Below are 14,426 nucleotides of genomic sequence, written 5' to 3'. Positions count from 1 at the left end.
TTTTCTAAAAACATTACAATATTTCGTAACTGAGAGTTCAGAAAAATTGTGTAATGAAAAATTCATTAAATTGTTTTTATATCGTTTTGTAACTGTAATGAAAAACATTCATTATAAAATGGAAGCTGCTTTCTTATATCTACATATTTTATATTACCTAAGATGGCACGGTTTATTATTCTTTCATTATGTTTTGTAATTTTTATTATACCCTTAGTTACACAACAAAACATCATTGATTTTATTTCAACTACTATCTTAGAATAGGTAACACTTACAATTTAGACTAAGGGATACGATAAGGAACTATAAAGTATTTTTTCTGAGAGCTTATAGAATTACATTGTTGTAACAACTCCAACAGAATTCAGGTCTAAACTAAAACTTACCCTTTTAACCTGTCATACCCTTAAAAATTTAATATACCATTCCTGATAGAAAGTCCAATTATTTCCAATTTTCCAATTATGTCCTAAATCGTGTATCTAAATTTCGCTAATAAACAATTAGTTAATGTTAATTAAGTTATAATCTTAAGTGAACTACAAGGTAAATTACTCATTGTAGAAGTGTATTATATATTTGTACGGCGCCCTTGAGGTGATTTTGCACAGATACGGCGCTATACAAATCATCCAAATATTATTATTATTATTATAAAACGACATTGTTATGAGAGATGAAACATTGTTATTCCATAATGTTGAATATCTCATAATCATATAATATCATATGAATAGGGTGGAAAAAAAGAAAGTTGACAAAAACAAACAAAAATATATTTTTTACATAGGTGGATGAAATTAAACTATATTTTTTTATAAATCCATAGTAATGGTGAGTGTAAAAATATTAGAATAGACCTTTGTGTCTGCTATACAATTGAATTTTCAGCAGAAATTATTACAGAGCGGAGTCGGACTTTTTTGTAAAACAACCCCCGGTAAAATGATTGTTAAAGAACTTGTAGTAAGTTTTTTTTTCATTCTAGAATATATCAGATTTTTACAGGATTGTATTTCAAACAGAATCTTTGAAATACAATCAACAAGAAGAATGTCTAAATCCGAGATATAAAAAAGTGTTCTCTGTTTTTTTAATGCAAGAATATTATAAAAAGATTTTTTTTTTACAAAACGTCAAAATATCTTTAACATTTTTAAGGTATATCCAATGTGTCCCGGATAATTTTGCGCGAGACCGCCAACACAGGCTTTTGATTCTTCCTAGGTGCAGAACTAACTTACCAAAGGTGATGCCGTTGGTAAGAATCACTAGGTTAATTAACTGCCTCGCAGGAAATGTGGATATTTTCCACATGTCTTGCAATGTATTTAAACGTAAAATATCATTCAAGACTTAACATTGTACACCTAAATTTGAAACTATTTTTGTCCCACTTGCAAATGTATTTGCTATTCACTTTTTTGTAATCTATTATTACCTGTATTGCAATTTACTGGTATATACTGTTTTTGCAAATAAATAAAAAAAAACTATAAAAAAAAATTCCTAAATAAGCCGAAAACTTGCCGATGTGAAATATTAATAATTTATAAAAAATCTAGTCAAATTATTCGTTTTACTGTTAAAAGTGGGACTGTGAGCCTAAAACGAATAAATTCAAAAAGTTCCTAACAAAATACTAGTCAAAAGATAATGTTTTATGAGGATGCCGGAACACGTGTTCATACAAATACTGATATTGATATTTATTTACTGGTGTTGTCGCATTCTGTCATGATATGTATAAGAAAAGAACACGTATTGTCGATATATTCTGAGTGCCATGCTGTCACTTTTTAACAGGATCATTTTTCTCCGTGCAATTTGCTTGTTTTTCGAAAATGTTTTTAGAAATCTTTTTCTTATAGAAAAAAGAAAAGACAAAGTTTTGAAACTCAGGATGAAAATTAAATTTCGAACTTAAAGTAGAAGCGTTGACATGTTTATTTTTAAGAATAAAAAAATGTGCAAATACCACAATGCCCCGTTCTTATTAACAACATGACAGAGATAGGGGTAACGACAGAGCTCTCAGTTGCAGAATTGTTGGGAATAAATTCTAGGTAGGTAGTATGTGGGTGTAAACATAATGATTTCAAGATTCAACTTAACCTTTCCCTTATTGTGCTAAAAAAATCCACGCGTTCCGGTGATGTGTAGTCAATACACATCTCAAAATAAGCGATTTAATATCGGAAAAATATTAATATTCATAGCTAATCGATTATGTTTATTATATTTTGTATCAAAAATGATAAAAATTGTAATTTAATTGCTGAAAACATGAAAAAACCATCGACAGATGCTTAAGAAACGTGCAAGGGGTCCACATCTAACAACGGTTCGCGGCCGACTGGCTAGCGGCTGGCGGCTGGCACAAACACAGCTGTGCGGCCGTAGGTATCGATGGACTAAATCAAAATACAACTCCAGACATGTGGATGTCTCATGTTCCCGCACAGCGAATTAAAGCGGGACATCAATAGCCTGTCATTTCCTCGCACACTCTTCGCGTATTGGTATCACACGGTTGATTGTATTGGTGTATTTGTTCCCGATTTTTAACTATGTAAGATATTATTTTTTAATTCAGTGCATAAATGTATGACGGAGGAATACCTAAAATCTGAACCCAGAATTTATTATATTTATAGAGTTATTAAAGTTATTAGAAGCAATGTGTAGTTAATACACACCACAGATAAGGGAAGGTTAACCCATAATTGGAGGAGTTCAGACGGTATTTACCACTGAAGCGCGAAACCCTATGTGACTCGCTCTCAATGAGAAGGATTATATACAGGCGTATCGCTGATAACTCCATTACCTCTACACATTTCTCACAACTTTAAACTCTATCAATTGGCGTGAACATTAGTGCTTTCACTGATAACACAGTTCTACTCTTCGAAGGAAATTGCTCATTACCGAGCGGAAAATGGCGTTAAAATACCCAAGCAATGGCTCGATGAAAACCTTCTTATACTAAAAGCCACAAAAACGAAGTATCTTAGATTCAGTATCACAGCGACAGGACAACACACACAATGTAATTATTCAAATCAAACTGCATACAAAACATTCAGTTGCAAGTGTATAATGGATGCACTAGATGTGTTCATGTAATTAAATATTTAGGCATGTTTATCAATTTACACAAAATTAATTTTTAAGTTTGATTTGAATTGTATTAAAAAATATATTTTTATTCCGAGATTGTTGAAATTTGCACAATTAACCTACAAAATACGAGAAAGGTCACTGCTTATTTGAGATTTTGAAAAACCACCCCAATTCGCTTTTCCTACACCGTAAAGAAGAATTTTGATATTTCTTCATGAAAATTTGCACGCTTGACGTTCAAAATTAGAGAAAAATTACTGTATTTCAAAACATCAAGATTATAATTTTAGGTACATGAAAATATAAAAGGCCATGGAGGCAGTTTTACCATTTTGTGGCATGCTTCAAAAGATAGATGCTAAATTGTCTGTAAGTGTCGTTAAAAATGTCGATGGTCAATGCAGAATCATTAAGCATTTCTTTAGGCAGAAATCATGGCTTTCAGAGGGTTAAAGTGCTTTGGATCTCCCATGAGTACACTGTAACTCCTTCCCAACATACGGTATAATTGGCTGGAGAGTATCAGGAACTACAATAATCGACCCACTACTAAAGACGCAGAAAGCAGTAATCACAGTGATCACTAGATATTATTGGCTGGAGGGGATCAGGAAATACAATAATCGATCCACTACTATAGGCAGAGAAAGCAGTAATCAGTGTCATCACTACGAAACAGTATCCCAGTGCATTACTTTATAAAGATTTTCATGTTCTGTACGTGTGACAAAGTTTCAAACTAATTACAAATGTTGACAAAAGTGACGAATATAATAGTAAAATCGAACATACGTCAAACCAGAAGCCGTATTACAAATTATTGATTTGACTCATGCTTGGCTTGGACCAAAAATCTATTTATAAAAAGGAGAGTATCTGTGGCGGGAGGGAGGTTCTTATTTGATAGTTACGAATTGAAAAGGTAAAACGAGTCACACAAAAAAATATAAGGAGAAATGTTCCATAGACGGAAATTTTGAAAAATGATTTTAAACATCAATAGCAAGTGATAAATTAAATAAAAACATTAAAAATGACAACACAATTCTCAATAGTAACAACACCCTGACTCTCATAAACAACGGCAAGCTCTCAGCGGCAGAATTATGAATTAAACCAATCCATTGTAATAACTCTTTGTTAAGTCATCAACAAGTCTGAAAAAGTCACCATAATATATAGCTAGAAAACTCTTAGAAACGAGAATCTACCATAGATATAATTGGAACAACCAGGCAAGGGGGAAAAGTTGTAATCCGACCTAGATCCTCCCACACCCGTCCCGTAGAGTTGCAGCTAATCTACGGCAATCGGTAATGTCAGGAACTAATTAGAATCTGAGTAATTACACTGAAACAACCGGAGTCACAAATTTTATTCATCGAGTTACTCAAAGAACGAATTTTATTACAATATGCTAACTGCATTCCCATTATTTCGCGATTATTCTAATCCTCACAAAAAACATTTAATTATAAATTTACAAAAATATCTGGTGTTAAATATATGTTTTGTTTTTTATTTATAAACATTACTAATAAATAATATTAAATCGCAGAAGGTTGCAGCGCTGTACATTCCAGAAAACAAAACGAAAAAATGTTTTTTTCCATTAACCCTTCACAATATGCCCCTAGGAAAATAACTTCCCTCAGAGCCTCTGTCATGTTTGGGGATTTTTATAAAAGGAAGTAGAGGAAATTCTGGGAAGGAAAAAGGTTTGAAGGGTGGGGGTCAGTGTGTCCAGGAGCGAAGGACGTATGAATCTACCCCTCCCACTTTGGCGCAGTGATGTTCCGATATAGTCCTGCTACAGAGGACAAGAGGTTTCTCCCGATCCGGCCTGCCATGCGGTTAGTGGGCAGATACATCCGCCGCCAAGACTTTGACAACCCCCACCCCATTAATCCGGGCACTATATTAATTCCGTCATGACATAATTAGCAAACATTCTTCAAAGGTGACTTTGAAAATAAGTACCTACATAGATTTTGGTTCCACTTCTGTCATTTAAGGTTTATGTGATGATTGTAATCTCTGAAATGTTTTTTTAATTACCCGCTGCCTAGAAATTGGAACGTCACTGGGAATGACGAGAAACGGAACCCTTAAGGCAAGGAAATGATAATTCACATAATTCAACGTTATTCAAAACAACAACCAGATAATAGGGATATACTAAATCTATTTTCAATTTTCGAACTAGTTACGCCATCTCTTGGGCCGGCTAGAAGAAAATTTATAAATTGATTTGGTTTGAGTATCGAACCTTCTTTCCCTAGGATTAGATTCAACACCGCTAATACCTTAGTCAAATTCTAATCGGATAGTACCGACATTTATTTTGTATAGTATCAGATGTAAATTTTAAAATATAATGGCATCCAGCTTTTACTTTAAATGCCAAATAATTATTGATTCCTGAGATACAATTAGCGTTATTGAATCAAACCGCTGCACTAATGAATTAGCGGTAGTATGTAATAACACGGTTAATTTGATTGATTCGAATTTGATGGGAAATATGCTGCGTAAATTAATTTGCGGAGAGTTCTGTCCGAATTTAGAATAATTTTAGAATTTACTGCAGTTAAATTTTGGTTGATTTTTCTTTTGCTTTTACTTTTTATGTATCCATTAACAAAATAAATGCTATAACAAAATTAAAAAAATAATGTAACAAAAAAGAAAAGTCCCTACAAACTACTTTTTAGTAGTAAAATTTTTAAAGAAATTTGAATGGTTTGCAAATCTTAATTTACTTGGCACGGCACTTTTTTACTTTTATAAGACTAATAATTTTTTTAATAAATAATGGGTATACAAAGTATTTTAATTTAATATAATTAAAATGACGCCTCAAAGTAATTTTGCAGTTATCAATAACTGAGTTTTTAATTTAGTGAATATAAAATTTTCCAATTTAGTGAAAATAATAACGAGTTATTATTCATTTTATTATCAGTCGTTATTATTTTCACTAAATTGGAAAGTAAATTCGTTGCGACATATTTCATTTTCAGTAAATATGAACCACCACCACCTCCCTTGTAAAACAATGGAATTTACAGTTAATAATTACAGTTGCGTTCTTGCGAATTTCTTTGGCAGAAATATTAATTACATAACAAGAAATAAAGCAGCGCGTGCAGTTGGCAAAGATTAAAATTCAGCCAGTGATAATCAGATTATTCGGTTTACACAATGTAACTTCAATCAATATTATGGAAATATTAATCATTTCTGTATTGAGTAAGAACGTAGTTGAGTTGAGAAAATGAAATGGTTTAAAATGAGGATTTTTCGATTGATAGAGATTGACAGAGGCTACATAAAATTGTTATAAAAATATTCTTTTAAAGTGCGTATTGACTAACGAAACAGTATGTTTCTGTGGTGACCGGATAACTCATCAAAATGATAATTCATCACATCTTTAAAAAGTTTTATAAAGTCATGGTAAATGATGAAACAAAAACTTTATTAACTGGGTTTATTAGGTTAGGTTAGGTTATGTTAGGTTTAAATTTTTTCTTTCATCGTTTCTAATGACTTTATATCACTTTTAAAAAGTGTGTTGAATTGTCACTGTGTTTTTGTGGTTGAGAGATCCAAATTTGAAAATTCTATCATTTTTTGTGTGGTTGAGAGATCCCAATTAGAAAATTCGATAATTTCTCTCAAACAAACCGTAATAATAGTACAAGCCAGCTTTGGCTGACTTTCAATGATCATTTAGTTTATTTAATAACTGGCTGACGTGTATTCGGCTTTACTGGGGTTTATCCTTAGGAGATAGACATATACCATTACAGATTTTTCTGTACGCCTGTTCAAGATATACAATTCCGTAGAACATTATTTTGATGTTTATTATAAGGTTTACCCAGCGTTAACAATGTAAGCGTCCGAAAATATTTTTTACGACCTGATTACAAAACATCGACTTTTTTCTACTTTCTATAAATACAATGTGTATTATATATACAAACCTTTTTTAAATGATAGTGAAAACCCTATTAAAATTCATTTCGTAGTTTAGAAAGACCTAAGCGCACAAACAGACAGACGCCGATAGAGACTTCGTTTTATATTATTTAGAGATTATGTCAGTTTCTTTCCATTAATTCAATACCATCTCATCAATACTTGGGTTTGAGTACTGATAAGAAGGACAGAATAAAGCTAATGATCCATGTTGCTGGACTGCTGGGTACATTAACAATTCATTAAAACGGAAGTAAAATATCAATCGTGTAAATGTTGGGAGCGTATGTGAAGTATATTGATTATAATATATGTGTATTGATTGCAAAGGAGTCCACCTAGAATTTACATCGAAAGACATAAAATACAGAACCAAAAACAGATTATTTTACTAAATTGATAAGGCCCGTATTGGAGACGAGCAACGTGCACAGTCAACGAGCGCAATTGTAATTGTGACGCCGCCGCTGCATGGCGTTGAGAAAGTCACCGGTTTTCCCTTTATGGAGGCGCTTTTCTCGAGCTATACACTGGGTAAATATTTATTTTTGTAATTACTTAATGCAATACATTAATTTATTGTGAAGGAATACCAAAAAATTTAACTTCGTGTTTAATATATTTCATTAATTAGAGACGATGTTCACTCAGTTGACAGCACCGGCAAGGAAAGGTTAAACCACGAACTTACTGGTTTGCTAACCCGAAAGATACAGAGTAAGCCCCCTGCACGCAGCGATCCCCGTACGGGCGCTAGATGCCCGAATGGCCCCCGCGCGTCGTAGACAGACTGCAGAATGTGCGGTGATGAATAAACATAATATGTTTGGTCTGTTGACAGGGCGGGTCGAGGAATAAAACAAATATGATACAATTAAAGGTGCCTACCTACTACCTACTGATAATATAGTGCCTGGGCTACTGGCAACATTCATATCACCACAGGTGAATACTACAGGGTTGAGGCAATACAAAATGTCTGCCAAACTACTGTGCTAACCAGCCACGTGTCACTTAAACAAATAATATTAGTGCAACAACATTTCAATTACGGATATTATTTTTTTCTTGCATAGTATTTAGATAATTTCTTAAATATGTTCTATCCACTATACTTTCATTTGTATGATGTTTATAACCATTTATACATCTCTTTTATTTCAGCAGTACCGGATCCCCGACTGCCGAGAGGCAGAGGAACGATTGCCAATTTCGGAAATTTTTAAGGCAGAAGGAAATGGGCAGGGGAAAAACAGGAAGTTTGTTAACATAGGCTGATGATATCTGATCACTAAACATAGCTAAATCATTTTTAAAGATGAACATTTCCTGGTTCGGTCCTTGGCTCTTTGGACAACTCGACCAACAACCCAATAGATCGAACATAAATGCTGGTCTTACACCGGGGCTACGTGGTAAGTATCTTTCTAGTCAGGAAATTATATCCACAATAGCAAATCTCCACAGCCATTTCATGAAATTCTTCTATGGTGTTCAAAATCAATTAATCAAATGTGTACATTATTACCCAAACCATACCTCCTAACGGGTGAAAATCAATCCCTTTAGATTCACTAAACAAAATATGACCCCAAATATTAGTTTTAACCCTATAATTCTAATTTGTTAACAAGCCACCATTGAGTGCTTTGAATGGACGTGAAAATGAACATAAATGAATCAACATTTTCAAATTCTTTTCACCCTTTTTTCTTTTCCCTTTTGATTTATCCGCCGATGGCGCATTTAACTTTCATCCTGTCAGGAAGTATGTCTTCAGTATATATTCATCGGTCACTCGATATTGTAGCTTTGGTGTTATTATTTCACATATTAGTTTTTCAAAACTCCAGCGAATATCTGCCAAGTACAGCCCCAGCAAACACAATATTGTAACGGAAATAAAAATGAGTTGCATAAATTTTGTTTTGCTAGATTATTATTTTTTACCCATGACTACTACTTCAACCCTCTAAAACCTATTAAGGCAATGCACTTCATCGTGTAGTATTTTAAATCAAGCCGCCATCAATAACAACCCTTACGTAGATGGCGATAAGGTTTAAATTACCGCTTAACACCATCCGCCTGTTTTGATTTATACAAGAAAAAAACATGGACAAAAAGTGCCATTTATTTTATTTCAGTTCAGGCATAAATATTAAAATTTTTCCTATCATTTTATAAATAACTTAATTTGCAACATTATAAAATATAATAATAACCGAAAATGGGTTCGTAAGTAAGTGTTTTTGAACTTTAAAGCAGTTTTCATAGGCTTTATACATTATTTTTTTCCAGGCTTATAAAAAGACTTTTCTAAAAAATACTCCATTATTTCAAAGGCCAGGATGTATTCTACTTGCAGTATTTAATTAAATCATCTGAAACATTTCAAGGCGACCAAATTTTCAAACAAAAAACACAAGATTTTGCATTACTACGTAGTGCATCGCCTTAAAGTTGAGTTGAAAAATTAAACACCAAATCGAAAAATTGTTCATTACCTACTACTCGATGTATTCATCTTTAGATATATGATATTTTAAGGATTGGCAATTGAATTGCATAATAGGATTATTGTATACGGGATGCATTCATGATGCGCGTGAATTGAAGCCCTGAATAGCAAAATTCCTTTCATTTCTGTTCCGACTCAAAGATCTCTCACTGGAGTGAATTTCAATGTGATTTTAAAATAGAAACACGTAATTTTCCGACTGATTTCTACAAATGTGCAGTCCTTTTTAGTATCTCTCCGAGTACTACAGACTTCGATAATACGATCCAATTAAAATCTAAGGGTCATCTGAGTATTTTTCCAATTGAATGATTGTAATATGCAAATTGTTAAAAATTAACTTCAGGGAAATTTTCATATTAATTTTGACTTTATACTTGGAATTCTGAATTTTATGAAACATAAATGCTTTGATGTAGGTTTTTTTTATTATAGCGACTATTTAAACATTGTACATACAAAATATGATATTAAATATATGTATAGTAAATTGTATTTCTTAGTCCTCCTCACTAGGGTGACCTGTGCTGAGGCGGACTAAAGTTATTCATTTCTGTTTTATTAGTTTTCTATGTCGTTTTTAATGTGAGGTACTTTATAGCATTTAGCTCAGCAAACATAACGAAAGCGGTAAAAATCAGTACTTCGACCGTCAATAAGCATTTTTTAATGCCGTGGAAGGATCATTTAGCATAACATAAAATATAATATTTGTAATAATTAAAAAATACTACAGTTGACAGTTTAGTCAAGAAGTTTGTGTTTTCTTTTGCAAATTTGAATCAGAATTACGAGAAAGAGCAAAATACTCTACTCCGCATAAGATAAAATTTATAAACGATTACTATACTGAGCAAATATCGTTTTTACTAGAATGAACTTATTATAATCTGCTGGATGTGTTACAGTAAACTGTACTTGGAAACGTATACTCACTAGAGAATAACGTAATAACAATTTTCAGAATAATGATAGTTATACTTGGAAACGTTTATCCATTGCAGAATGAGCTAATTATCATCTTTAGAATAGAAATAGTCCACATTAAATGTTCAAATTGAAGTAAAATATTAATTTATCAGCTTCTTTTATCGTTACTGCTAACTTATCTCGAGTAGGTATAAATTCAATCGTAAGCTACACAGTATATTTATAAAGATACTTGCAGAGGTATCCCAAACATAATATTTAATTTCACTGTAGACCATAATAGAAATGAACGAATCCAAATAGAAGAATTTAAAAGTCTAGTTATAGTATATTTAAAATAGATTGATGTGGCAAACTCTACATAATTAATTCTTTAACAAAGTTAAGAAAAAGCTGTAGAAATCATCAATGAAACATCATCAATCGACTTTTTTTTCTTCTTATCTACGTTTATTTTATTATTATGCGCATATAATGAAGTTGAGGAAAAAAATAACTAAATTATTTAATTTTTAATCATTCTGAATAGGATAACGAACGCATTTCCGATGTGGCTTTTGATAACAAGAAATGGATAAACTTGTCGAATTTCGCTGACCGCTTATACGCATAAAATATATAAATACCACTTGGTTTCAATTTTATTACTAGCGACTTTATATCACTTTTTTAAAGTGTGTTGAGTTATCATGGAACCATTGGGTACACATACATATACCTAAATTGGGAATCAAATAAAACAAATAAAACTTTCTTATGATCGACATTATCGTAAAGAGAAGATAACTTAAACCAATCTACGAAACTGTTGGTTTACCTAAATTTGTTCTTGTATCTGAAAGAATTAAACCTAAGCATTAATCTAGTATACTAGTACTGTATCAACAACATAAAGATGTGTCCTTTTTAGAGCTACAAGTACTCCCGTGTTACCATTTTCCTGCAGGCACGAATCTCATATTTAGCTTATGAATCTGTTATTCCTCTGGACAGGATGATGAACTATGTAATATAAATAGGCTCTACATAATTATTTACATACAGGAATCCACCGCCATCCCGTTTTCCCTGAAAATATTCCTTAAAGCTGAATTTTGATATCTACATCGACCAAAAGAGGTTCAGCTCTCCATTCAATGGGCAATGGATGGAGGATTATGCGGCGACCACCCTGAGGTACTTATATTGATGTTGATATTTTATATATCTAAACCTATTATATTTCGGTTTAATTTTTCTTGAAATTAAATTATTCATGATTTTTCGCGTGTAAAATGGCAGACTGGGATAATAAAATTGAATTATGAAGTGGAAGTGGATGGTGTAAACAATTGGGGATGTCCGAGGAAGATACGGCACGATCAAGTGAATCAAGTAATTACATGTGATAAAATGAGGCGTACGTGAAGAACCAAGAAAAGTGTGTAAGCAGAATGTATGAAGTGGAAGTAAATGGTAGAAAAAGTTGAAGCCGTCTGAAGGAGGCCTGACACAAGTAGTTACACGTTTATGGTAAAGCGAGGGGTATGTATAATATTAAGAAAGGGGTGCTGAGATTGTTTGGGCATGGAGAGCGAGTGAACAAAGAAAGGGATTTAATGAGATTATATGATGTGGGAGTGAATTTTGAAAGAAGTCAAGGACGTCCTAGGATGGCAAACACCTATAAAAATTAACTTTTTCAATTATTGACAGTATTATTATTTCTACCTTAAACCTGTTTACTAAAATTCACAACTTTCAGGTTGATGAAATTTTACAGACTTGATCTTCAAAACAAGAGTAGAGGATCACCGTTTATCTGATTTTAAAAACACTTTGTGTAAAGCCCGAGCAAAGCCGGGGAGTTCAGCTAGTCATATATAAACGAATGTGAGTAGTTCTGTGAACAGTATACTTCATGGTTGATTACTTCGACTTGACATCTCGCACAAGTAGCAACGCGCGTGCGCTCTGGCGGAATAATAAAAAACTATGAAACATGGCTACCATCTTAAATCCATCCATCAAAACAGGACGTCTACACTGAGTCAAGAATTAACATTCTACCTTTCGGAAGCCTTAAGCCTAAAAGACTGCCATAATTGAAGTTAAAATGCATTTACATTTCGAAGGTAAGTTAATTCCAAGCATTTCACCAACATAAAGCCAGTCAAAGACATAATAAAATAAGTAATTAACGGAAGGAATATTATACTTGCGCTTTTCCTGAACAGACCTTCCAAAAAGCGTTGAACCATGGAAGTTTTCCTTACCTGGAAAAAAAAATAGTTTATAGAAAATGGTAAGATCAAAGTCAAATAAATCATATTCATTTACAAAGTAGTTTATTAATTAAGATAGCATAACGATTTAAGATAAAACCAACAAGTGGTGAAATACCTTGTGTAGCAATCAAGAAAAGTAACTGCGGGCACTTAGGGGAAGCTTGCGATCAATGAACCGGCGTCTATGAACAACCTCATTATTTCAGAAACTAACGTTTTTAATGAACAAAAATACTGTTTGAAAATGACTACACAATTATTTTGATATGAAACGTTTTTTTGAAAAAACGGGGCTAGGCGGGTAAAACCAACTCTTGTGTGGCAAGACATGGGGTGACACTCTTACACGCAAATGGGACAATAATCGGAACGACGCTACATTCGGCCAGCCTCGTAACTAGTCGGCTCTTTCCGCCCGGCCGCCAAAACTCTGTGCGGTATTAACTTCTGTTCTCACTAAAATTAGCAACGGATCGATTCTGATTGATGACAAATTTATATTTCAAATTACATTTCTTTGTTTATCTCTAAATAGTATAAAATAAAGTCGCTTTCCGCGTCTGTCTTTTTGGGCGCTTTGTTCTTCTAAACTACGCTATGGATTTTGATAAGGCTTTCAATATCATTTCTGGAAGGCTTATTTATAAATGATTCATATATATTATAGTTATAGAAAGTAGATGAAACTCGATGCTTTGTAAGTAATTCGTAAAAAATATACTTTCGGGCACTTACATTGCTAACAATGGCTAAACCTTATGAGATAAATCAAAATAATGTACTACGGAATTACATATCTTAAACGGGCTTACAGAAAAGTTTGCGAGGGTATATGTCAATCTCCTAAGAATAACTCTCAGCAACGACGGGCACACATTAGCTAGTATTTTAATAATTGTTCTATTACAAAAAATGAAAATACTTGTTTACTTTAATTTTCATTTCCTTCAATAAAAATCACGATGTTCCACATCTGCCAGGCGTCCCGTGATGACTATTTTTTCAGATAAAAGATTAATATATTATAACTCTAAAGCTTTTGACACAATTAACTCTAAAAAACTGCTAGAAACCTTAGAAAAAATTGGAATAAGAGGAAATGTGTTAAATTTATTTAAAGATTATCTTAGAAATAAAAAAATATGAACCAAAATAAATAATACTTTTAGTAAAACAAAGAATGTATCTGCAGGAGTTCCACAAGGTTCCATATTGGGACCTACACTATATATAATTTATGTAACTATAATGAAAAAACGTCTCTCTTTTGTTAAACATTTTGTATTTGCAGATGATACGGCATTGGTCATATCACATAATGATCTAAAAATAGCAATTGAACTCATGTAAATTGACTTTAATCAACTTAGTAAATGGTCACATGATGCAGGACTATTAATAAATGCTAAAAACACCAAAGTTATGCATATAAGATCACCTAATGCCAGATTTCAATTTAATCCTAATATTATTTCTCATAATTTTAATTGCATCCATAAAAATATCCCGACTAATTGTAAATGTGAAAGCTTAGAATTAGTTACAGAATATGTCTATCTTGGTGTTACAGTAGATTGCTTTTTCAAATGGGA

At 32.6% G+C, this 14,426-nt stretch overlaps 1 protein-coding gene across 3 annotated transcripts in view; it reads right to left on the bottom strand.

Moving 5' to 3' along the window:
• Positions 1–14,426, bottom strand: part of LOC149409338 (Krueppel-like factor 7) — a 354,445-nt gene that overhangs the window by 58,917 nt on the left and 281,102 nt on the right. The window contains exon 3 of one of the 3 annotated variants that reach the window (XM_089649751.1): positions 12,765–12,822. The exons of the other annotated variants lie outside the window; for them this stretch is intronic. The gene's annotated coding sequence lies outside the window, so the exon portion shown is untranslated. The remainder of the gene's footprint in view (positions 1–12,764; positions 12,823–14,426) is intronic. 3 annotated transcript variants of the gene reach the window in all.

The sequence above is a fragment of the Hesperophylax consimilis genome, chromosome 31, assembly GCF_061612785.1.
Source record: "Hesperophylax consimilis isolate HC1 chromosome 31, BYU_Hcon_1.0, whole genome shotgun sequence".
Taxonomy (NCBI): domain Eukaryota; kingdom Metazoa; phylum Arthropoda; class Insecta; order Trichoptera; family Limnephilidae; genus Hesperophylax; species Hesperophylax consimilis.
The sequence above is the reverse complement of the archived record's forward strand: the minus strand, read 5'-3'. Positions and strand labels throughout refer to the sequence as shown.